This window comes from Narcine bancroftii, chromosome 10, assembly GCF_036971445.1.
Source record: "Narcine bancroftii isolate sNarBan1 chromosome 10, sNarBan1.hap1, whole genome shotgun sequence".
Taxonomy (NCBI): Eukaryota; Metazoa; Chordata; class Chondrichthyes; order Torpediniformes; family Narcinidae; genus Narcine; species Narcine bancroftii.
The window spans coordinates 34983589-35008388 of record NC_091478.1 but is presented as its reverse complement, the minus strand read 5'-3'; the positions used below and the strand labels follow the sequence as shown (position 1 = coordinate 35008388).

At 43.1% G+C, this 24800-nt stretch overlaps 1 protein-coding gene across 3 annotated transcripts in view; it reads left to right on the top strand.

The window, feature by feature from the left end:
* The window catches only part of stambpl1 (STAM binding protein-like 1), a 61829-nt gene that overhangs the window by 5568 nt on the left and 31461 nt on the right, over positions 1-24800 (top strand). Inside the window, exon 1 of one of the 3 annotated variants that reach the window (XM_069900622.1) lies at positions 23335-23497. The exons of the other annotated variants lie outside the window; for them this stretch is intronic. The gene's annotated coding sequence lies outside the window, so the exon portion shown is untranslated. Of the gene's footprint in view, positions 1-23334; positions 23498-24800 lie in introns of those variants that run through there. 3 annotated transcript variants of the gene reach the window in all.

Below are 24800 nucleotides of genomic sequence, written 5' to 3'. Positions count from 1 at the left end.
ATGTGTGTCCTAGACCAAACTCCAGCCAAGACTTCCACTCCTCATCAGGACCTACATGGGTTATTTTGTGCTTTTGTTCAAATGGAGAATCGATTAGGTTTAACTCAGAATAAAGATTGAGGTGCATTAGAACAGCCATTCCCAAACTTCTTCCAACTATGCCCCCCCCCAACCAGACTCTGCTCTGTTTATGGGCCCCTTTCCCTGTGAAGCAGTCAAGTTTTAATTTCTTCCGTACTTCTACCAACTACATTAAAAAAAAATGTTATGTGAGGTGAAAAGAAAATGAGTCTCTTGCTTAAATGAGCTGTGTGGCCCCCAGGGGGCTGTGTAGCTCCCACTGAGATTGGCCATTTTAGAGTAACAAATGGAGTGCTACTCATTTAAGAGACCAACATATTGAAATTGGTTAATTTTGTTCTGGTGCTTTCAGGGCATGTAGTAAAGTTGGCTCTTGCTTCTATGGCATTTCCTCTATCTTCTTGTATCCATTTCTCTTGAATGTGCCACTTCCTGGTGATGGCAGCACTTCAGCACATCGTTCAAATATCCACTTTGTAAAGGAGAACAAAGATATGAAGAATCCATCACTCTTTCTATATGGTGAATACTGGATCCTGTGTGACACAGACTCCTTAATGAGTTCACCGAACATATTAAAAAAAATAACAAGGACTCTGGATGTTGGTAACCAGAGAACAAAGGTTTAAGAGACATTGTGAGAAATATTATACTGAGAGCTTTTATTTAAAAAAAAAGCCTGGAAGGATTTTATTAAAGTTACTTTTTTTTAATGCAATGAAATATTCTGGCTCTTGTGCTCTTTAACTTTGGGTCCACAATGACGTTCACCCTTACTGAAATGTTTGGAATTAGGGACCGCAGCCTCAACAAAAGGGGTTAATCATCCAGAACACAGATGAGAGGAAATTTCTTCAGTTGATGGTATTCTTTACCCTGCTTGTCTGTGGAGGGTCATTCAATCTGTATTTCCAAAACAGAGATGTGTAGATTTTTAGGGGAAGCAATGCATTTCAGATTTTAAGAAGAAAATCTGCAGATGCTAGAGTCTCGTACAATATGCAAAAAGGCATTTTGGGTTATTGCAGGGAATGGTTCTGAACTAAAAGGTGTGCCATGATCTTATCAAATGCTGGAATATATAAGGTGACAAGTGTTCTTCTGCTTCTAATACTCATTCTCTTGTGTTTTAATCGACACAGGTGAACAAATCATAATGTTGGTTTTTTTTAACAACTCTTGTCTCCAGACATTTCAGCTTTGTCATTCCGTTGAGTTGCTAAACTCATTTTGATATTGTTCAGTTTGTATAATTCATCCACCCATGCAGCATTTCAGCAGGTCGAAGGCAATCTCAATACTCTTGGGTGTCCTACTTGTGCAGGATTTCCGAAGAGTGTATCTGACCTTTGAGGTCACGCTCTTACTGTTTGACGCTTATTGTTTGACTTTGTAAAAGGTGCAATGTGCTTGCTGCCGATTTGAGAGTTGGAGTATTTTAAATGACTTTCTGCACTATGTCGTGTTCAGATCTTCATTGTCGATTTGTATTGTCATCTTGGTTAGAACCTGTGCCTACTTCAGAGGGCATAGGGTCAAACATCAGAGAGATTAAGTTACTTCAGTGCCATTGTCCGAGCTGTCTTTTTTTTTAATGTTTACTGGGTGGATGTAATTGGTTCTTTGGCACTGAGTTCACCCTGCATTCTTTTCAACATTATTCCCACAACCAGGAGTGCAGAAATGGATTGACTAGTGGTCCCCACCCACCCGTTTCTCTTTAAATTTACTCAAATTTCTCAGTCAATGAGGGGTTTTGACTCAAAACTAACTTTTTTCTTCCCCCCCCCCCCCCTCCCCCCCACATTGATGCTTTTTGACCACAGGAGTTCCTCCAGTGGATTGCTTGGCTTCAGATACCAGCACCCACACACTGTATCTCCAGTTGACTGCTCCACTGCAAAGTCTCTTTGAGGTATAACGGCTAAGAAGAAGTTTTCCTCCTCTCTCTGATGGGAGCCCCTCTTGCAGGTTCCCCTCTGTGCCTTCTGCTGCTCTCCGGCTCTTCAGCCACGTCCTGACTGTAAGGTAAAACATCATGAGATGGGAATGTGTAGGGAGTTACCCTGTACAGGGCAGTAACAAGAAGGGGAGGTGTCCTTGTACTCCTGTTAGGTAAAACATCATGAGATGGGACCGGAGAAGGAGTCACCCAGTACTAAGGAGTAACAGAATGCATCCTTGTACTTACAAGATAAGAGAGACATTGATGGATTGAGAGGCAGGAAGCTAGCAGGGAAAGGATAGCAACAGTTTTAGTCATTGGACAAGTAATGATATGATGATGTTCTAAGCATGTATCCAAGGGTATAAAAAATCACCATTTTGCTGATAACGGCAGAATGCATTCTCCGACTAACTTTGTTAGTCGCAAGTGTTACAATCCGGTAATAAAGAACAAAGAACCCTGATTTCGACTCAGTCTGGTGTTTGTCTCACTCATTCATGAACAATGCAGACCTAACATGACCAAGACTCACCCACTACCACAGCCATGCGTCGTTCCTCAGCACTTGCCTGGCACCTGCCAGTCACTCCTGCTTGGTTTTCCCAAAGTCCCATGGGGGTGGGGGGGGCCCTCTCTCACCCAACCTCTAGCAGCCCCTGTTCCTCTTCACACTACTGAACTTCTGTTCTAACTTTTCTCAGATCTGATGAAGAGATTGGTTTCAAAGGTTCGACCATTCTTTTTCTTCCCGCTGATGCTGCTGGTCCTGCTGAGGTCCTCCAGCAGATTTGTGCTTGGGCTTTGATGGTTTGTTGTTCACGGCTGTGGAGACCTACAGCATGGAAACTGGCTTGCCCTGCCCATTCCAACCATCAAGCGCTGGAGAAACTCAGCGGGTCGCACAGCATCCATAGGAAGTAGAGCAGTCAATGTTTCGGACAGGAATCTGGAAAAAAAATAGACAGGCAGATGCCTGAATAGCAAAGTGGGGGAAGGGGAGAGGAGGGAGGAAAGGAGCACAGACTTACAGGTAAGAGGCAATGGGTAGGAGGGTGCAAGAGAAAGAAGCTGAGAAGAGTTAGGACGAGAGTGCAGATGGTCACTCAGTCTGAGTCCACAGGAAGTTGTACCTGGCCCACTATTGTTCATGTTTACGTGAACAATTAGAAAGTTACAGTTGGAAATGATGATATCAAGGTTGTAGCATGAAATGAAAACTTGGAACTCCTGCTGATACATAACAAATTGTGATTTAAAATATAGGAAGATGCTTATAAACTTCAGAATAAGCCCACAGTTGACAAGTGCAGATCTGTATGGATTAAACACAAGTACCTACATTTTGATAAAGATGATTAAGGAAAATAAGCGATCAAGTGGTACAGATGGTGAGGTAAATTACTGGTCGTCAAATTCGTAAACAAAATATAGAAACTTCTATCGGGAAGGAATAGTAAAATAGAGCAGTTATGTAAATTGTAAAAGTAAAACTTTGGTCAGTTTGGTGGTTCTTTGAAAAAGATATGAAGATATCGGAGAATCAGCACTGCTGCCTGGGGTCATGATGCCGGCCGGCTCTGTTCTGGCTTTAAACTGCCTGCTAAAGGAGCCTATGGTGTTTTTAAAAAAATTATGTACCACACACTTATGTACCACTTGTGTGTTTTTTTAAAAAAAAAAAACAAATAACTAACATTTTTTTCCTGTTCACACAGGAACAACCAAAACTTCAAAGTTCTGTATTTCACCGTGAGTTTAGACTAAATACCTGAGGTGAGGTATTAACGTACGCTGGACGTGGGATGCCACTGTGTTGGTGTCGACCATGATATGTAATCTGTGTGCAACGTACAGCGTCAATGTGTTGATGTCGTTAGTGGTGAGAGCCATCTGCGTCTGAAATATCCAGTAGACGGAAGAGCTAAATGGCTCTTGATTCCTCGGATGCTTTTGATTCTAGCAGCAGGTAGAATTGTAATAGCCCTATACAAATGCACCTCTGCTGCTGGTAGTTTAATGTCTGCACATTTAAAAATCCCATGCTGCAATGTTGCACGCTTTACACGTTATCGCACACCATCAATAATGTCCTATTCATTAACCCATTTGCTGCGGATTTTCTGCAGTCATTCTGTAATAATTTCTAGGGGTCCAGGAGGTAAAATATCGCAATGGGAATGAGTCCCTCATTTCTGTTTTTATCCTTTTATACAGACTGCCTTCCGGAATTTTGGGAATAATTTTCTGGAATGCAGTGGCCTTGTAAATGAAAGGGTTCTCTTTTGCTTCTCTTTCTCTTAGTGTTAGCGGCACCGGACAATGCTCATGATGAATCTTTGTTTAAGTTACGGCAGCCAAAAGTTGAAGTATATCATGTATATTACATTTTTTTATGTATTACAGGTTGAACATCTATTATCCAGCCCTCTGTGGTCTGGCATGTTTTGGATCTGCCGCCATTAGTACAAACTTCTTACAGATAGTGCGGGATTCGAACCCCGGTCCCAATCGCTGGCGCTGTTAAGCTTGAATTTGCCGTGATTGGGACCAGGGTTTGAGTCCTGCGCTTTCTGTAAGGAGTTTGTACTAATGTCCCGAACCCTGGCGCTGTAAAGGCGTGTGCTAACTGCCTCTGCCCGCAATATTATTTCCTGTTTTAAGCTTTGCTCTACCTTCGATATGCTTATATAAGGGGGTCAATTTCTGTTTTCTGGCATTTTCTGTGGCCTGGCAATGGCCAGGTCCTGATGTTGCCAGATTAAAGATGTTCAAACTGTATTACATGACAATGAAGTAAACCGTTAAATTTTGAAAAGGTGCAAAGTAGCTTTAATACCAGAATTGAGAGGTTTACTCTTTCAGGGCAAATTAATCTTTTATTCCCAGACAATGTTCTGGCTTGAAAGTATTTAAGACTGATGCAGAGTTGCTGAAGTGTATCTAGTTGCAAACGGGACCAGAATTAGGACTACAAAAAGCATGATAACTGGCAGTAAACCTCTTCACCCAGAAATTGGGCAGAATACAGAACTTATTACTAGAAGTGAACATGAAGGGAAGCTAGTTGTGAAGGGGAAAGAATGAACCATGTTAATGGATTTGATGAGGAAAGGTGAGAGGCAGGCGATGCAGGCATGAATTAGAATTGAATGTTTGTAGGTTGTAGATACAGTATGGTAGACTAGCCCATGGTTAACCACAGGTATACCTTAATCATACTTTATGGTCTCTACTTCCTGGTCCACCTCTGTCTTTCTTCAGTCAGTCGTGCCTTTGTACCTTCCATAAAGGTGTGGTGAAGTAGTAGTTAAAATAGGAAACCTTTCTTGATACTTCTAGTAGTAATGATACTTTGTGTTTCGATTCTAACACCGTGGCTGTGATCAGCCAGCCAAGCATGAATTGGAATCAAATTGGGCATTGTCAGGTCTCTTGAGTGGGCTGCTTGGCATCTTCAGTTCTCTCTCCGTGTGTTCTTGTTCTTGCAATTACTATTTTTTTTCTATCTCTTGACTTGCCAATAAGAAGGTAGTTATTTTCTTGACATAAAACAACTCAGAGTAGCATAGAGCAAAGAGTGCTCCAGGATCTCTGGAGTCGGGGTTTTTGAATGCAGGCTAAGTGAACTGTTTGTATTCTTTCCTGGGTAGGTTGGTGGTATTAAGGGAAAAATTGGACGTATTTAGTATCTTTTTTGAGCAGGGAATTTTCCGAAGTGGTTATAATGACTGAATGCAAGCAGGCGAAAACTGGAGCCTATGTGAATGTGATCACAGCTGATCTATGCAGACCTCTCTCCTCTCTCTGCCAGTTCCCGATAGTGCTCAATTCCTTGATCTTTCAAATATTTAAGGTTGAGATAGATGAATGTATCGAATGATTTGACCCTCTCCTCCTCCAGACAGCGAACTCCTGACATTCATCGTGCTCGGGAGAAGACATTTTTATGCGGCTTGAGTTTTAAATGACTGACTCCTTATTTTGTAGCTGTATCATCTTGTAAATTATGCTCCCTCTAGTGACAAGGCCTCATCGAATCATTTGAATATTATGTCTGGATTAGTAGAGGGACGAGAGAGTTTGGTTTTTATGCAAAGCATTGTTGTTATATAGGAAGTGCCTTGGCCAATCTGCCCTCATTGGGATTGTCTGTCTAGTATCAAGCTTGTAGAGGAAAAGGTGAATGTAAAGACAGAGATTCTCTGTCTTGACATCACTGCATTTATCTCCATAAAAGGCCTGAAGGCAGATGGACTGCTGGAATATGCTCCAGCTTCCATCAGCGTGGGGGTGGGGTAGTACACTTAAAGGTGGAGTGTAGTCGCTCCATCTCCTCCATGAAATGAATGCCACTAAAAGCGGCTGTAAGGGGAGGGCTGATGATGTCGTCAGCCTGCGACCCAGGAGCACGAACTTTTTAAAAAAAAACACAACCCATAGGGTTAATAGAGGCAATTGCGTTGCACAGGAGATTTGCCGGAGTCCTAAGGCTGTTTGCACACATCTCCGCTAGAGCTCTTACCTATTCTTTGGTCGCCATTGTTGAGTATAGGCCGCTTTCCCTTCTCGGCGCATAAGTTTGACATCACTTGGCCCCCCCTCCCTCAGCTCTTGAAGCCAGCTCCCAACTCAACCCTGCATAAAGGGACCATGGGGTACACCTTATAAGTATTCAGCATAAAAGATCCAATTACTTTTTTTTTAAAACTTGAGGCAGCGATAATGCATAAAAAGGTCTAGTGATATTGGTTGAATGACATTAGTCGGTCAGGGAACGTGACCAGGTGAAGTGATTTTATTTGGTGTTTGAGGCAAACCTACATTATGAAAAACTAATAAGCAAACTGTGAAGATAATAACTTAAGATTCAGGGTGCATTTTGTTTTATTTTCAAATCAATTTGAATCTGCATGTTGCACATTTTCCTTGGATTATCTGGGAAAGTGACTATTTGCTGTACTTCTTGAGTCATACTTTCACAGAGATGTTGGCTCGGTCTTTGCAGGTCATGTCTAGAGTTTGCAACTCTCCAACAAAGATGTGAATTGTAGAATGCAGGTCACAACTTGATGGTGTTGGCTCCCTGCTCTCTTCAGTAGGCAAAAGATAATCCAGGCCTTCTCTAACCTCCTTCTCACCCAAGCAGATGGGCTGACACATTTTGAGAGGTAAAAGTATGCTTAATTTTAGGCTTTCTGTAGGCTAGGTTTCAAGCTCAAGTCTATTATCATCTGACTGCACAGACAGATACAATCAGATGAAGCAGTGTTTCTCTGGACGACAGCGCGTGCACCTATATTTCTCACAGAGCACATAACACAAAATAACTATATATTCATATTATTTTATATTTTTATACAGTAAAACCCCTGTAATCTGAAATTCACCCAACTGGCAAAAAAATTAAAATGATTAAGAATAAATTTTTAAAAAATAAAATTGTAAAAGTAAATGTTCTCTGAAGCAACATCTAAACCAGGGGTGGCCAACCTTTTAATTTTTGATTTGGACATGCAGCACAGTTACAGGCCATTTTGACCCATGAGACCCAGGTGTGTAGATTAATTGGGCGTCACGGACTCATGGACCGAAATGGCCTGTTACCGTGCTGTATATTTAAATTAAAAATTGAAAGGTTGGCCACCTTCAGTGAGGATGGAAGCAAATATTCAGCCAATGGGGTGTCGTGGTTTTGCTTTGCTCATAGTAGCTGTTTGAATAAAGTTGTGTTTGAATAAAATTGGCATCTCTCAGGTTGATGCTATTGGGATGACTTTCCTAAAGTGTCTCCTTCTCCTTGCTGAGTAAGTCTAAAGTACATTGTAAGGTTTTATCTGTAAACTTGAGTGAGGGGAGGGGGTTAATTATCTATCATGTCATTGTTCATCTTTGGCAGCCCCGTGGAGGGGGAGGAACCTGCAGATTCCCCAACTGTTAAATGTTTTCAATGAATATGACTAAAAATAAAGTAAAATGCTTTCAGGTTTATATATTCATGCAGGTGAAGTTTGTTCAGTATAAGTACAATGTAGTTTTAAAAAAAATCTTTTAAACTGTTTATTCTTAATGCAGGTTTAAGTTAGGTATTGTAAGGGTGAGTCTCAAGCAACCGGAAAACTCTTATTCGGCATCTACCAATCCTGGTAGTTGCTGGGTATCAGGGGTTTTACTGTATACAAGTTTCCGTGGGCAAACGATAGTTTATCCTTTGTTGTATTTCTCTATGGATACAGTAACATCGAAACAGGCCCTTCAGCTCAAACCTACAACCACCATCATCAAACACCCAATTGTTCATTAATCTGACTAATCCATTCGATTACACAATTGACTACAGGAACAGGCCCTTCAGCCACATTGTGCAGAGCAAATTAAACTAAAACTATGCTCCTTGCGCACAATGCATAACCTTCTATTCTCTTCCCACGTTTCCATCAGCTCCCCATCATTCTACCACTCATCTACAAACCAAGGGAAATTTACAGTGGCCAGTTAATCATCCCGCACATCTTTGACCGGGGGAGAGTATGCATACCTCACCCAAATGCAGTTGGAGATCAGAATTGACCCTGAGCCTCTGGCACTGTGTGGCAACAGCCCTGTGAGCTGCTCCATTCTGCTGCCCCAAGTCTGGGTCAGTATAAGGTGGTGTTCTGCATTTTCTTCTAAGCCCAGTTGTTACTTTTAAGTAAGACTTGTTTCTGTTGCACGCTTCACTTCCCACCTCCGACCTCCATATAACCAGATAACCATATAACCATTTACAGAGCGGAAACAGGCCATGTTGGCCTTTTGAGTCTGCACTGGTTCATTGATTTTGTGCGCCCTCTTCAAGCATTGGTCCCGGTAGATTCAATAACGATGGGCGAATTCAATTCTGTTTTTAAATTTGAAAACATAATCCAACAGATTTGATTGTATATCATTATGTATCCACTGTTCCTGCAGGTTTGTTTTAAATTCAACTTCGTTGGAGTAGCTTTGAGTGGAAAATTTTTATTTTTATCCCATGTGCTAATCTTTTAGTGGTGTACCACATGTTGTTTGCCCAACTCTTTGTTATTGTGACTTTCAGGGCACGTGGGGAATATGAAACAAAGGGAACTGTTATAGTACCGCAGTTTCAGTTCAAAGAAAATGTCTATCCTGGTTGGGATATAATTTTCTCTTTTCACTGTTGTGATAAGTAGGCTAACTCTTGAAAATAGTACGTTTCCTTGTTAAGAAATTAGCCCTTCTGAAGGATTTACTTCACTTCATAAACCTGCAGTGGAAGTGGAAAGTTCAAGTATCTTAGAAATATCGTATAAAGATGTATTGCCTTGACATCGTTCCCTTCTGGTACTAATGTATGTAGAAGATTTTCATCCATCTGTAAGTACAGGTTATTGTTCTGACCTGGGGCAGCTGCCGGTGTATCTTTTGCTTGTTTACATGTTGGTAGAAGTGAGCTTCCTCGGATTGTTCCTTGTGCTGTGATTTGACCAGGATCTGAGGCTTCTGGTAACACTGCCAAGGTTTAGCGAACTGGTTTCCATGCTATAATGAGAGATCCACTTTGTAATTTTGTGTGTGTGCCTGTGTACACACTCACAGGGATTAATGGCCCTGATCTGTTTTGTAACTACTGGGAAACGATAAGCATATTCAACAAAGCGCTCAACTTGTTCCTTTCATTCTCTTAAGTCAGTAGTTTCGATCTCAAGGAAGTATTTATTTCAGAGGGCGTAGTCAGTGTAGCAGATGAAAAGGTTAAATATATTTTGTTGTACAGGCAATCCCTGGGTTACGAACAACTCGTACTTGTGAATGGGCAGTTCCCCAATTTGTGCATACTTATAATTGTTCCCCAAATCGCACGTGCACGTAATGTTGCCTCACGAATGCTAAGTAAGAAGCACAAGTATCTGTTCCACCTTGCATACAAATTTGGCTTGGGGACTGACACAGGTAATGGAATTCATTCGTAACCTGGAGACGGTCTGTATTATGTATTGATGGCAGGGGCCAGGAGGCTTGTGACAAATTAGGATGATGCATGGCAAATGGATGCTAAGACATAGATTTGGAGGAAAGAGTGTGGGCAATGTAAGACGATGAATCACAAGAAGTGGAGGGAACACAGACCCTGGGGACATTGCGCAAACAACGAGAAGCTGGAGGGATTCACCAGGTCGACAAAGATGGGATCTTGGTGGGGGGGGGGGAGGAGTCTGAAGGCGTGATTTGAGTTAGATTAAGCGTAAGGTCAGCAGAAAAAGAGGAAGAGGGAGGTCTCTGGTGCAGGGGCGTGGGTGGTGCTAAAGTGGTGGATGGATGATGGAAAAATACATGCAGCAGTCTTCCATGCACTCCCTCAACCCTTTTAATCAATGTTTTAGGATCAGGGCGATGCTGGTGAGGCCAACATCAATTGTCCCTTCCCAATGGTTCTTGGCCTGCAGGCCACTTCTGAGGGCATTTAACTTGCATCGAGGGAAGATGATCATGAATGATCATGGTGAGCTCAACAGACTTTTTACAACAATCTATTAGTTTCATGTTAACATTAAGAATGACTCATTTTTTAAAAAAAATCCACAATTTGTACCATGGTAAGATGTGAACTTTGGTCCCTGGACTGTTCATCTCCAGTTTCAACTGACAAGTCTCTGCATTAATAGTTTAGTGGTTTAACTGTTGCATTGCCATTCAGTAAGATCATTTGTTGGTCTGCTCTTGTAAACTTTCATGCCTGTTACTCAATCTTTCTAGAGTGAAACATGAAAGACTGCAGAAGCGGGGTTGGAAGAAAAAGCTCACTGCTGGAGAAACTCTTTAACAGGTCACACAGTTTACTTTATAGAACAAAACTAAAGATACATAACCAACAATGCGGGCTTGAACCCTTCATCAAGGTATGATTAAAATGGTGGGATGGGGAGGAGTATAGGCCCACGGACAGGAGGTACTAGGTGGATGGGGAGGGAGGAGCACACAAGCAACAAGGAGGAAGGAGGATGGTCTGTGAATGGAGAGGGAAGGGGTGGTGATCTGTGAATGGACCCCCTTGGGATCTCACCTCCGCCGGCACCCACACCTTCCTCATCACCATTTAGGGCCCCAAATAGTCCTTCCAAGCGAAGCAGCAGTTGTGAATCTGCAGGAGACGTCGACTCTGGTGGTGACCTTCTTGGATGGACTGGATGCCGACTGGGTTCACTGAGGACCTTTGCTCTGTCCACATCGATGACAGCAATCTTCCAATGGACACCCATTTCAATTCTACACCCCACTCTCGGGCTGACATTATCTGTCCATGGCCTCGTGCACTGCCAAAGCAGGACCATCTGAGGAGCACACCTAATATTCTGTCTGAGCATTATGTTTGTATATTAATAAGAACTACATTTCCCAGCATCCAATGTACACGGTTAGGCAGAAACCAGAAGTGATGTATATGAGAGGAGAAGTAAGCATTGTCAATTGAAGACATTCGGAAGTCATTGCAGGTAGTGAAAGCAGCACAATGATAAAGCCACATAAAGTTGCTCATCCTGAAAGAACAAGAATAATAGGCACTCTCCAACGTGATGGTATTAAAATCATCTGCTGGATCACTCCCCTTTCTCCCTCTCTTCCCTATCTCTCTGCTTCCTGTACTCCAGCTCACCATCCCCTTCCCTCTCCATTCACAGAGCTATTCCCCCCCCCCCCACTGTTTTCTCTTGTGCCCTCCCTCTCTTATCCACCTCTGTGTTCCTCCTCTTTACCCCACCCCCAACCATTTTATTCAGGCTCCTGCCAACATTTGGCTCATACCTTGAGGAAGATCTCCAGCCTGATCATGGGTTACATCTCTTTATCTTTGCTGTACCCCTGTTATCCAGAATTCAAGCGACTGGCAAAAGAAAGCGGAAAATAAATAAGTTTTTAAAAAAAAAAACTGAGGTTTAAAATTAGCGCAGCTCACTGCTGCTTCCACAATCATGCAACCTCTAGTGACCAGAAAATGATCTGGCATCTTCTAATTCTCATAGGTGCTGGATACCAGGGGTTTTGCCGTATAAAATGCACTGTGTGACCTGCTGAGTTTCTCCAGCATTGCTTTGTTTTTAAAACAATCTATCTCAGTCTTGACTATCTATATTCAGTGCCTCTCTCTCTCACCAGGTCTCTGTGGTAGAGAATTCCAAATGATCCTCTGCAGAGAAAAAAAAAATCCTCTTCATGTCCATTTCAAATTAGTGAAACTCATCACCTCGCGCTGGATTCTCTTGAAATTGGAAAGATACTCGTCTCTAATCTTTCATGTTTCACGACAATCACCTCTCTGGAAAAAAATGGTAGTTGCTGATCAAGCTGCTGGTCCTAATGTCGGCAGCTTCGTAAAGGCTTTAAATGGCCTGTTAAAGGAGATGATGGTGCTTGTAAGTAAAATCCTGCAACCGCGGAGATGTGCGCCCAAGATGGCGGTGCTTGTTCTCTGCAGTGGGCACAAGGGGTTTTAAGACTCCGGGAAGCAGCGGACTAGTGCAGAGCACCAGAAATGGGGATAACGTCCCTCGTTGAGAAGCAGAGGGGTCGATCCTGCAGGATGGTGACCTCGGCAGCAGACCAGCAAGGGGCTCAGCGGTTGAGGGGCCCAACGCAGGCTGCTGGCGACTTGCAGGGGGGCCCACGCGAGCTGGAGAGAATGGCTCATGGGAACCAGGTATCCGAGCTGGGATTTGAGGGCAGGAAGGGCTTCGGGCGCCGAGGCTTCCTGATCGTGTCGGAGGTTTGGGACTGGAGCTCAGGTTGCCAGTGGTTTGAACTGGAGTCTGTGGCTGCAGAAGCTGTGGGAGCGCTGGAGGTGAATCCACAGACACTCAGTACTTCCGAAGGGACTCTCTGGCTTCTCTTTCTCTCATACTGGAATGGGCACCAGATGACACTAATGGTGACTCTGCCATATGACTGGCAAAAGGCAAATATAATAACATTGTATATATGCTGTGGAACTCCCGAGTATTTTCCCTCACCTTGTCTGAAAGAGCAACCTTGTGTCTTCTTTTAGTCCTTTTGATTTCTTTAATATTTTTTTTCTTGCACCTTTTCATACCTCATTTGCTCCTTGTTGTCTATGCTGGTTATGCACTTTTTCTTAACCAATTCCCAATATCCCTCAAAAATCAAGGTTCCCGATGCCTTTAATCCTGACAGGAACCTACAATCTCTGCACTCTCAAAAATGTCACATTTTGAAGGCTTCCCACTTACCAAGTGCATCCTGTCCCAATCCACACTTTCTGCATCCTTTCTCATTTCCACAAAATTGGGTTTTCTCCAATTGGGAATTTCAACCCAAAGACCATCCTATCCTTTTCCATAATTATCTTGAAACTAATGGCATTGTGATCACTGGACCCTGGCACCCGGGAGGCAGTCTACCATGCGGGATTCTCGATCTCTGCCGTAGAAACTCATTTGTTTCTCTCACCTCTTCTCCTCACTTCCCTTCTTGGCCACAAGGCCAGGCTGCATGCCAGAGACCTGACTGCCGTGGCTTGTCCCTGATAGGTAATTTCACTCCATGGTCTCTAGAACGGTATGTGTGTTATTGAGGGGGGCTGCCTCAGGATGACCCTGCACTGACTGCCTGTTCCCTTTCCCTTTTTGAACTGCCAGCCAGCTACATTCCTCCTGCTTCCTAGGTGTGATTGCGTCCCTGTGATTCCTGCCTATCACCCCCTCAGCCTTCTGAATGATCCGGAGTTTCTCCAGCTCCAGTTTCCTAGCATGGTTTGTAAGGAGCTGAAGCTGGATGCATTTCTCACAGATAAAGTTGCCAGGTATACGATTGGCTTCCCTGACTAACCACGTACCGTGAGAGGAGCAGATCCCTGCCCAGGTTGCCATTTTCTCTGACTATGAAATTTAAAAAAAAAAGACAACATGCCTTCTTGCCGAATCCCATTGTTTCTTTATAGGGCTGTCTTACTTCAACTCGTTCACCACCACCTCAGCCTCTTCTCCCTGAAGCCTTGAGCTAAAGCCTCAAATCATCACTGGAACCCCTCCATCCTCCTTCTGAACCCCCTCCCAACCCCGTCCCATAGTCACACGATGGCCTTTCCGCTTATACCTCTCACTTACTTAAGATGTCGCTCTCTCGCACCTTCTCGCTCCAGGTCCCTTTCGATGGGAAAGAAAATGACCAGCTCAGCACTAACTCACTTATTTTGAATATTTTATTTTTGATTTTCATAAAAATTCAAACAAACAATACAATTCCTTTCAATATTCGTATAGCATACAGAGTCTGTTTATCGCCCCACCCCCCCCCCCACCTCAATACAAATGAGAATACAGCCATATAAATTACACAGATACAAATACTAGTGGGGTCAATGATCCCTACAGAAACCTTGGGGAAAAAACAACGAGGGTGACTAAGGAATGAAAAGAGAGAGAACAGATAAAGCTTGTTGTCTTTGCCATGTCCTACTTCCTTAATCCCACTCATTTCTCTGCTGGGACGATTGTTACAGTACCCATAATTCGAAGGGAGTGGGGCAGGTCAAATCTGTGTACCAATGTATTTCAAATATGGTTGCCACACTCTAATGAATATGATGTATTTCCTCCTTATATTGTACTTGATTTTCTCCAAGGGAATGCAACTCTGCATTTCCACATTTCATCGTGCGGAATTTAGTTGGGAGTCGGACTTCCACAAAATTGCTCTACGTTTCCTGGCTACTGACAAGCTGATCTTCACAAACTGAATTTGGTATTTGGACAGTTTAAAACTCATGTCCCCAATATCTCCCAGAAGGTACAACTCTGGATCCTGTGGAAAATCCACTTTTGCAATTTTTTTCCAGTATGTCTCCTAGGTCCTCCCAGAAGGGTCTTACCTTGAAATCAGCCAGGTGGAGTGGACAAAGGTTCCAATCTCCACACTGCACCGAAAGCGCATTACTGAAATTTCTGGCTTTGATTTGTGTAATTTTTGAGCTGGTCCAAGAAGTTATACTGCACCAATCTGTATCTGGCATTAATGACCCCAGTCATGCTGTCCAGACACAGGTCTAGCCACCACTATTCATTGATTGTTGTGCCCAAGTCCGACTCCCATCTCTCTCTTGACCTGTGTAAGCCTGGCTTCAGGCCCTCACTTTGGAATATGTAATACATCTTAGAGATAAATTTCAGAAATTTCAATCCAACTCCTGTATCTTGTGTCCTCCGTTACATTGATACAGATGAGTTGTAAATTTATATTAAAATAGACATTTCCCCAGAATATGTTATTTGAAATACAAGGTCGTAAGAACTCTAAGCAAATGATATATTTTTAGGGTTATTACTTTGCATACAGTATATGCTGTCATATGGGACGGTCTGGAATTTCTATCTAAAATGTTGGTTTTGACAATTTGTATGATGACCTCCAAATCCAGCACTTGCTGCTGCCCAGTAGATGCTGTTAAAGGAAAATCACAATATTTTAATAACAAATTACCATGTGAAGGTTTGTTTTATTTGAATATTTTAGAATAAACCACTGTCAGGCCATTTAAAGCCCCATAGAGAGCCGGCAGCAGTTGAACCATGCAGAGAGCGTTGAGACTTCACAAATAACTAACCGGGGCATGTGTGATATTGCATTGGAGCCAGTGGGAACATGGTGGAGGAGATTAAACTTCTTGATCAAGGAACAGATTTTAGACCTGGTGTATAGGACAATCCGATTTCAAGGTGAAATTTTTAGGTTTCGAGGATCGCCCTGTGTGATGGCATGTACGGTATTTGATGTTTGTTTTTGAGAGGATTAAATTTAAATTAGATATACAGCACTGTAACAGGAGCTGTATATCGGGCCTACGAGTCCATGCTGCCCAAATCACACCCCATTAACTCACACCCCATTAACCTACACCCTGGTACATTTTTGAAGGGTGAGAGGAAACCGGAAACCCCGGAAAAAACCCACGCAGACACTGGAAAGACAGGCAAACTCCTTACAGACAGCGTGGGATTCAAACTTGGGTCAGGTCTCGATCGCTGGCGCTGTAAAGGCATTGCTACTCCAACCGTAAAAGAATGGCCATTCTTCCTATTCTCCATATTTATATGCTGTGTTGTGATTTTTAATCTTTTTTTTTACAGTGCCTGGCAGTTCTTGCTATTTTAAGCATTTTGAGGTTGACGAGATGCTAACTAATAACTGAATTGTTCACGTTGCAGGCTCAGTTCAGGTTTACGGGGACAGATAGTCAGCAGATGGTCCTGCAGCTGTCCTTTCAGTTCTTGGTACTCTCACTGACAGATTAATGGAAAGGGGGTTTATATTTTGCAGACAGCACATTCTCTGTCATCTTCCAACTGTTGTCTCTTTAATTGTGTAGATCTCACTCGACAGTAATGACACAATTATAGAGTTTCCTGTCGTGGCAAATTACTATTTTATATTTATGAACCTTTTTGCTTAAATCAATAAAACTAAGTTTAATAATTTCACTGAACACTTTTAATGCTGATCAGCTTAATTTTTTTTAATCAATGCTTTCAGCTCCTTTTTTTCCCCCTTGAGAGATGAGAAGTTTTAAATGTTTATTTATCTTTCTGAATGTTCAGATTCTTAGCAACTGCATAAAACAGTACTGCGCGGGAGAAGGTCCTTCGGCTCGCATGTCTGTGCTGAACATGATGCCCAAATTGAACTTAGACTCTGCTGCTTTCACCTGGTGGATCTCCCTCCATCCCCTTCATACTCATGGGTCTATCAAGAAGCCTTTTAAATTGTACCCACTTTCACCACTGCTCCAGACACCCACCAATCCCTGCAAGGAAAAAAAGATGCCTTGCTCCTCTCATTTAAACTTTTTCCTCCTCATCTTAAAACGTGTATCCTCCAGTGAGTCGCACTCTTACCCTGGAGAAAAGATTCTGACTGTCCTCCCTATCTCAATGCCTCCTCATGATTTTATAAACCTTTTTTTTTCAGGTCTCCCTTGAGCCTCCTCCGTACCAAAGAAAACAACCCAAGTCTGTCCAACCTCTCATTTTAAATTTAGGCATACACCTCAGTAACAGTCCATTTTGGCTCACAAATCTGTGCCTCCCAGTTTACGCCCAATTGATCTACACCCCCGGTAAGTTCCGAACGGTGGGAGGAAACTGGAGCCCCCCGGGGAAAACCCACGCTGTCACGGGGAGAATGTACAAACTCCTTACAGACAGAGTGGGATTCGAACCCCATCCCGATCGCTGGTGCTGTAAAGGCATTGCACTATCTGCTCTGTCAACTGTGCCGCCCATTATACCCTCTAATCCAGGCAACATCCTGGTAGATCTCTCCTGCATCTGCAGTTTTCAATTTCCATTGGGACATAGACGACTGTGATCCCATAAGGTTATAATAGGGTTCAGGAATCCTGATTGGAGAAAGGGACGCAAAGGCTTCCTGCAGGCAACACGTCTCTCTCTCTCTCTCTCTCTCTCTCTCTCTCTCTCTCTCTCTCTCTCTCTCTCTCTACATATAATCTAGAATGCATATGTCTTGATAGTCCTAGTAAACACCTATGTAACTATAATATGGTGTTAATTGTATAATATCCTATTTCACAGAATGTATCGTGGATGTTAAGTGATGCATGACTGCACTTCTGTTTTCAATAATTTTCCTCAAAACCTTTTTGAAAATGCTTGGTTGTTGTACAATGCAGCAAAAGCTAGATATATGAAATAAAACAGAAAATCTTTGAAATGTTCAGTAGATTTGTGGAGAGAGAAACAGTTTATATTTCTAATTAATGACCCTTCATCAGAAGTTGTAAATCAGAGCTAAAGCCAGGATTGGATTAACATGGTAGTGAAAGTAGAAAATGTCACGGGCCCTGGATTTTCAACTATGAATTATGAAAAACATTATTGTTTTCATCTTTGTGCAGCGGCTATTAGATAGTCTGTTTATAACCCCGATTAAAGGTGATAGGCTAAAATTGCTAACCTTGAAAGAGGGCGCCACTGTCCTCGCCTTCCCTGACTGCATCGCTCCTAGCTCCACATGTCCATTCCCACCCCCCCCCCCCAATCTAATTCCCAAGGCAGTAGCAGTGGTGCAGTGCTGCCAGAGGTTATTGGAGCACCGCTCTGGCATCCGATCAGGCCTGCTTGCAGCAACGGCTCTATGCGAGAGCAATGGCTGTCTTTGTTACCTATAATTCCCATACAACTGGAACCGCTTTCCCCGTGTCAAGGAAATGCAGAGCAGTTTTAGCTGCTTAGGGGATTATGGGTAATAAAGATGGCCATTGATTGTGTATTGAGCCAGCCGCTCCCGTAAGCAAGTTTTGTTTCAACAAAATGTATAAGTTTTAACGGGGAGGGGAGGGCACTGTGTTACCTAGATACACCACTGGTAATCACTAAATGTATAGTGATCTGAGAAAGCTAGCATCATTTTAAGAATAATTAAGACTATTTCAAACGTAACAAAACGGTCAGAGTCAGAAACTCTCTTGGGTGGGGGGCTGACGTCCCACATGCCCCAGCCAGCACAATTTGGGGCCCCTTTAAAATAAATGCTACTGGCCCTGCGACACCTTAATCTGGTCCTGGATAAAGCAGAATAAGGACAAAGCACGGAGTGAACTAAAGGGAGGTTCGGGGATAGTGCAGTGCATTTCTGTCACTTTTTAAGATTGTCATATTAAATAATGATTGACATAGCACCTTAATCTTGTTATTTTCTTCATTATTTTCTGTCGAATACCAGAATATGGAGTAAACCTGACAGAAGAGGCAATGGTATTTCTGCTGAATATTCATTTCGGGTCCTGCTCTGCAGAAATGATGAGACTTCTTGCAGGAAGGACCTTTCTCTTTGTGAATAAATAGTGATGCACTGATTCAGTTTGTCCTTCGATATTATTGTGAGCACGCTGTACTTTTTTTGTCTCATGGCTTCCATTGGTCTCAATATGTCATGTCTCTCAAAAGTAAGGCAGATATTCCACATGAGACATGTACCTTTTGCAGTGGCATCAAGCTATTTCGCTGAGAAATGTTGCACATATCAAGCTTTCGCAAGCAGTACTGAGGTGAATGAGTAGTTGACAAGGTTTCTGATGCTCAAGAGCGAAAAGCTGAAGGAGGCTGTTGAACTTGTCGACCGAATGCCAGACCCTTCAGGAGCTCCAAGACTCTCCTCTGAATTATGCTGGGTGTCAGACCAGGTCATAAGCTTGTACAATTGGCATGGAGTTGCATTGAAAGCTGTCTAACCTGGAGAGGAGGGTTACACTAAAATCTTTTCTGATTTTTGACCAGAAAGGCCTGTTGCCAGAGGAGAAGCGAATGTGACGGAACCAAGGAGGAAAATTATTGGTGAAGGAGGAGCATCTAGTTGGTCGTTAATGAGCAGTTGGCACTGATATCAAGGCCTAGAGTCGTATGGCACAGACATGGGTCCTTCATTTGAACTGGCCCATGTCCATCGTGATCCCTAACTACTCTAATCCCATTTATGTGGGCATCAGCATCAACTTCCCTGCTTTCATTTTCCTCTCTTCTGCTCTCACACCCATATCCACCAATGACCTCTTGCCTGTGGATCTGTGCTCCTCATCTTGCCCCCACAGTTTTGGTGCACAGCCAACAACCTGTATCTGAACATCAAAAAAAACGAGATGGTTATTGATTTCAGGAGGGCCTGGGGTGGGGTGGTGGGGGGGGGGGGTGAGGAGCCACGTTCTGCTGACCATTGATGGCTCCCTGGTTGAGGTCGTCGTGAGTATCAAGTTCCTTGGTGTGCACTTGGCAGAGAACATCACATGGTCCCTTAACACCAGCTCCATAGCCAAGAAAGCCCAGCAGCACCTCTACCTCCTGTGAAGGAGAGGAAAGTTCAACTCCCACCCTCCATCCTCACTACATTCTACAGAGGATGTATCAAGAGCATCCTGTGCAACGGCATCACCGCCTGGTTTGGAAGCTGTATCAGTGGAAAAGATCTCTTCCTACCATGACAGACACCTACAACACTCGATTCAGGCGAAAGGTAATAAACATGAAGGATTCCACACACCCCTCACATAAACCAGGAAAACGGTGGCCGTGTGCCTGAAGCAAATCAATGCAGCAAGGGTGAGGTGATACCTTTCTGTCAAAAGAATAGTGGAGAAAAAAAAGGCACTAGGTTCATTTTAAAAGAGAAGAGGTGATGATAAACCTGAGATGTTTACAATTCCTTGAAGGTGACGGGGGAAAAAATGGCAGATCTGCCGGGCAGCACTGTCGCTGGTGCGGACCTGGGAGAGCAGAGACTCAGCCTGTGACATAATTAGGGTTGGTGTCACCCAGTGCGGTAATTCATGGTATCAACCGCACCCCATGGACCTCCTCCCCTGCCAGACCGTACAGAATCCTCAGTAATGTTTTTTATACTAATGTTGCTTGTAAATCATCACTGAATGTAATGGCAATAGTAGTGAGATAAACAACAAGCAAAATTAAAATTAAAACTTTAAAGTACAATATCATATGTCCAGCCTAAATATATTAATATTTACATAGTTTCAAGTGGTTAAAGTGAAAATTTGGTAAGAAAACAACAGATTTCAAAATAAAATATTTAAGATCTGCATCAAAATTATGTTGATTTTAACGTTAAACTTTGTTACATGAGATACTTTACTAATTACCACAATATTGTAGCTAAAACACGAGAAAATGTGATAAAGGGTTGCGACTATAAAAACGCCAGGCAGCATCAAAAACATCAGACAAAATCACTTGATTTGAAGCGTCATTGGAATTGGGTGATAATGTCAGCTCTGACTGGTGTGGAATAGAAAGGTTCAAAAAGTAAATTAGCATCGAGTTTTAGCCTTGTAGGTATATTGATACATGTAAGCTGGGCTTACAAGCAACATTTTTGTTAGTTCTACAGGGATATTTTTATAAAAAGTAAGAAATTTCTGCTGAAATACTGCACAAGAATTTTGTAGACAGTCATGGTGTCACCTGCCTAGTGATGCCAGAGGACACAGAGCTGCTCCGAAGGGTTCAACTGCCGGTCCTAATGGACAGCAGCTCCATTACAGGCTTTAAATGGTCTGTAAAAGGAACCAGTAGTGTTTGTAAATAAAATCCTGCAACCACAGCAGTCTCTGCCCAAGATGGTGGTGCTTGTGCTCGCAGCGGGCACAAAGGGTTACAGAGTCCGGGGAGCAGGGCACCAGAAACAGGAAGAATGCGCCCCCCCCATGAAAACCAGAGGAGATGACCCTGTAGAAAGGGGACCATGACAGCAGACCAACGAGGGGCCTAGCGGCTGATAGACCCACATGGGCTCCAGGCTCATGGTGGATATCGTTTAGGGGAACCAGGCATTGGGGCTGGGATTCGAGAAGGTGCTGAGGGCAAGAAGGTCCTCTGGTGCTGAAGGATTCTTGACTGTGTCAGAGGTTGGGATCTGTAGCTGGGGTTGCCAATGGTTTGAACCAGAGTCTGTGCGGCTGCAGGAGTGCTGGAGTTGAATTCACGAACACTCAGTGATTCTGAAGGGATGCTTTTTCCTCTCTTATTGTCAGGGGAACTGGATGACACTAATGACAACTCTTGGTCTGCCTTACTGCAGGTTGAACACAATTCTGAGTAATGTTATATGTTCCGTACTACACGTATTACATGATAACAAAGGAATCTTTAACAAAGTCATTAATCAAGCAGACAGGAATTTGAGGCAGAGGGCCAAATCAAGTTGGAACCAGCTTGTTGCTTTAAATATTAAAATTCAATTAAAAAAAAACATGTATCTAATTATCACCAATGGAGGTGAGCGATCGATCCATCTGTTTGTTATGTGGTGAAGGGATGGTCTAAATAGATATGGAACTGACTTACCTGGCAGGAACAAAGCACAGGATGTACCCAACATTGGACTAACACTAATGAGTACAAAATGCAGCAAATTATGTAAAATGCTTCTAAATCACTACTTTGGGCCTGGTTGGTATCTGATTCCATGAATCATTCCTTACGAAGGATGTAACTGGACTGGCTTCACAGATCAAGTCATTAAGATGGAAGCAGGACTATCCGTCCAGAGGCCACACGAACCATGAGCCACCAATCCTAATCAGATGCTGCCCCTCTAACATGTGATGATTCGACTTGCAATTTATCGAAGTTACGATAGCGATACCGTACAGTGGAAACCGTACTTCAAATTTTGAATTCCCATCTGTTCCCACGCTTGTGATGTGCAGTATGATTCTCTGAGAGATGCTGAGTGTTGGCAGTGAGCAAAAGCGTCCACTCAAGTACGCTCGCAGTCTCTGTGGCGATCACACAAACGAGTGTAAACAACCGATACTGTGTTGAAAGGGTTTTTTATTTTGGCTTTGCGTTAGATGATTTTTTGCCCAATTGTAGGCTACGGTAAGTGTCCTGAGCAGGTTTAAGGTAGGTTGTGATGTTCGGTAGGTGCGGTGCTGTTTTTTTTACTTACAATTTTTCCACTTACGATGGGTTAATCGGAACGTAACCCCATGGTAAGTAGAGGAGCATCTGTATTACTCCGATGATTTTTTTTTTTCGGGAGATAACCGAGAATGGATTCCTATGAAAAGTATTTGGTGTTCATCATGCAGGGAAGGCTGAAGGGTGTTTTGAATTCATAATCTAAAGAACTGTTTATGTAGCATGAACAATGGGTGGAAGAGCTGCCCACACCTAGATTTGTTAAGATGGAAACAAGCAAAAGTTATTTCTCATGCGGATTTATAACCATATAACAGTTTATGGTGTTGAAACAGGGCATCCCGGCCCTTCAAGTCCACACCGGTTCACTCAAACAACTCCGCTGGATCCCCCTGCCTATTCTCCGCCCATAACCCTCCAACCCCCTCTTATCCATGTATATATCCAGCTTCCTCTTAAATGAAAGAATTGATTCTGCCTCAACTATTTTCTCCGGAAGATGATTCCACAGGCATTTTATCTCTGGCATGTTCAGAAACAAAGATATTGGAAAGGCTTTGATTTAAAGACTGCTGCTGCTTTCTGAAGAGGTCCCTCTGAGGGCTAGGTCCAGTAGCAGGAAGGATGGAGGGAGACAGTGAAAGAGGCTCAGGAAACTCTGGGTGGAAGAAACCTGTGGGATTCATGCTTCCCTAATGTTTTTAATTTTGTTTCTAAATTCATCATTATATTGTCACAAAATACCATGCTGTTTATTTACACAAAACAGTGCATTGTGTATATAGACCATATAGTTTGATTAGAAACCAGCTTCTTTGTGGCTTTTAGATAATCCAGACAGCTCACAGTCATGGTCATTGCGTTCAGCAGGGGGACAAATGCTTTCAGACACTCTCCTGTATTGTCTGTGTTGTTCTTGCCCATTGGTAAACTGGCTCTTTCTGATTGTACATTGGATATTATGCGTTACATTTTCATGGTGGAGGAATTGAGGGTTACCCGGAAAAGGCAGGTAGGTGGAGCTGAGTCCATGGCCGGATCAGCCATGATCTTGTTGAATGACTGAGTAGGCTCGAGGGGCCAGATGCCTGGCTCCCGCTCCTACTTCTCATGTTCTATTTGTCTGCCAAAATCCATTGTTAATGGGTTGTTGTGTAAAAAATGCTGTGGGAAGACTGTGCCAGTAGATTTCATGTTCCTGAGGATGAGCAAAGCTTTCGACACAGTTGTTGAAAGGCGATTAGCTTGAAAAAGAGGGCTGCTCAGTCTGGCACACGCTCCGTGACAAGGCTGAGAGTGCCCTTGACAAAGCCACCCCACCCCAAGCTTTGCCCTCTGAAGGTTCTCACATTGAGCAGTGCTCAAAAACCTTTACAGCTGAAATAAAAACAAAATCAAAGTAGACGACAGAACTTCCTAATGCATGGAGCACATGCTCCTTTTACTGTGTGAGTACTTTGAGAAAATGTGGTTTGCATCTTAATGTTACAGGGAGTCCCCAAGTTATGAACAAGATCCGTTCCTACATCTGTCTTTAAGTCGAATTTATCGATAAGTCGGAACAGGTGCATACGGTTCTTATGTAGTGCCAGTCAAAAGTTTGTTTTTGTACTGTGGAAAAAAAATTAAAGAAACCATTCTTAAAACAGTTTAGACAAAGAAAAAAGGTTGTGATTAAAAGTTAACACTTAGTCTTGTTCCATCAATGTCTTGCATACCAGAAGGAGCATTTGTGAATCACACTAGGCACATGCACGAAGTGAGGGGACAGTTTGTCCATAAGTAAGAATTGTCTAGGTGGGAGTCATGTGATGAAGTAGTGGCCGGTAGGAGAATACCAGCCCTCTCCAGAAAAGAAGAAATAAAGTGAAGAAAATACAAAGTTCAAGAAATAAAAAATATAACAAATAAAAGATAAAGTTGTGGAGAAAAGAAAGAAAATGGCACCCAAGAAGGAAAAAGTAAAAAAAATGGGGAAAAAAGAAGAAAAGACACCAGAAGAGAAAGGAGAAGGCCTTACCTGCATGAAGAAACAGGGAGCCGTCGTGGAGAAGAGAGCCCATTCTCTGAGGTTGGTGATGGCCCCGCAGAGTCACGACCCCCCCGACCGCTGGACTGCAAAAATGGCTCTCTGAGCCAAACACAAGTGCACTTACTAAGGAGAAGGAGAACTCCGATGGAAGGGGGGCCCAGCCGAGGAGCGGGCAAACACAATGCGACCTGAGGGATGCTCGACACCAGGGCTCTCAGCTGGAAGAAGAGGAAAGTGACAGGAAAGGGAGTGAAAGGAAAGAAGAGCAGCAGCAGGAGGCTCA